The sequence below is a fragment of the Apodemus sylvaticus genome, chromosome 2, assembly GCF_947179515.1.
Source record: "Apodemus sylvaticus chromosome 2, mApoSyl1.1, whole genome shotgun sequence".
NCBI lineage: Eukaryota > Metazoa > Chordata > Mammalia > Rodentia > Muridae > Apodemus > Apodemus sylvaticus.
Genome location: NC_067473.1, coordinates 166,162,291 through 166,164,368, shown reverse-complemented (window position 1 = coordinate 166,164,368; position 2,078 = coordinate 166,162,291).

The window sequence follows — 2,078 nt, the reverse complement described above, 5'->3', positions numbered from 1 at the left end:
CCACATTTTCTGTATCCATTCCTCCTTTGAGGAACATCTGGGTTCTTTCCAGCTTCTGGCTATTATAAATAAGGCTGCTATAAACATAATGGAGCATGTGTTTTTATTGCATGCTGGGGAATCCTCTGGGTATATGCCCAGGAGAGGTATAGCAGGGTCCTCCAGAAGTGTCATGTCCAGTTTTCTGAGGAACCGCCAGACTGATTTCCAAAGTGGTTGTAACATCTTACAGCCCCACCAGCAGTGGAGGAGTGTTCCTCTTTCTCCACATTCTCACTAATACCTGCTGTCTCCTGAGTTTTTGACCTTAGCCATTCTGACTGGTGTGAGGTGAAATCTCAGGGTTGTTTTGATTTGCATTTCCCTAATGACTAATGATGTTGAGCACTTCTTAAGGTGCCTCTAGGCCATCCAAATTTCATCAGGTGAAAATTCTTTGTTTATATCTGTACCCCATTTTTAATAGGGTTATTTGGTTCCCTGGGGTCTAACTTCTTGAGTTCTTTGTATGTATTGGATATTAGCCCTCTATCAGATGTAGGGTTGGTGAATATCCTTTCCCAATTTGTTAGTTGCCATTTTGTCCTTTTAACAGTGTCCTTTGCCTTACAGAAACTTTGTAATTTTATGAGGTCCCATTTGTCAATTCTTGATCTTAGAACATAAGCTATTGGTGTTCTGTTCAGGAACTTTTCCCCTGTGCCCATGTCCTCAAGGGTTTTCCCCAGTTTCTTTTCTATTAGTTTCAGTGTGTCTGGTTTTACAAGGAGGTCCTTGATCCACTTGGAGTGGAGTTTAGTACATGGAAATAAGAATGGATCAATTTGCATTCTTCTGCATGCTGACCTCCAATTGAACCAGCACCATTTGTTGAAAAGGCTATCTTTTTTCCAGAGGATGTTTTTGGCTCTGTTGTTGAAGATCAAGTGACCACAGGTGTGTTGATTCATTTCTGGGTCTTCAATTCTATACCACTGGTCCACTTGTCTGTCACTGTGCCAATACCATGCAGTTTTTAACACTATTGCTCTGTACTATTGCTTGAAGTCAGGAATACTGATTTCCCCAGAATTTCTTTTGTTGTTTAGAATAGTTTTAGCTATCCTGGGTTCTTTTTTTTTCCAGATGAATTTGAGAATTGCTTTTTCTAACTCTGTGAAGAAATGAGTTGGGATTTTGATGGGGATTGTGTTCAGTCTGCAGATTGCTTTTGGAAAGATGGCCATTTTAACTATATTACTCAGCAATTAGAAACAATGAATTCACAAAATTTTTAGGCAAATGGTTTGATCTGGAAAATATCATCTTAAGTGAGGTAACCCAATCACAAAAGCATACACAGGGAATGCAATCTCTGATAAATGAATATTAATTAACCCAGAAGCTCTGAATACTCAAGGCACAAATAGCATAACAAATGACTCCCATAAAGAAGTATGGAGAGGGTCCTGATCCTGGAAAGGATTGATCTAGCATTGGAGGGGAGTATCAGGACAGAGAAAAAGAAGAGAGGTGATTGGAGAATGGGTGGAAATAAGAAGGTTTATGGGACATATGGGGAGGGGGGAATCTGGGAAAGGGAAAATCATTTGGAATGTAATCAAAGAATATAGAAAATAAAAATATAAAAAAGGGGAAAAAAACCAAAACCAAAAACCAAAACCAAAAACCAAAACAAACAAACAAACAAACAAACAAACAAAACGAACTGGTATTTCCCTAGTTATTATCCAAAGAGCTTCCCAGATGCTGGAATTACAGCCACTGGCCTCCTTTATATTTTTCCTCTTGAACTCTGATTTCTTGTGTCATTGAATTGGTTTAATTATCTTAAATAATTTATTTTTGTGTTCCAGAGTTCCATAAGTTAATCTCTTTATTGTGCTTTCCTGTACTGTTCTTTCTCTATCTCTTTATATTGACATTTTAATTTTAGCCAATTTTTGTTTTTATTTCTCAATAAAATGAAATTATTCTCAAAAAAATAAATAAATTTAAAAGTACAAAAGAAAACAAAACCAAACTGTAAAAACACTTATTTTTGCCTGTCCTGTCTCCTTTCCTCTTGTCAAACTCAA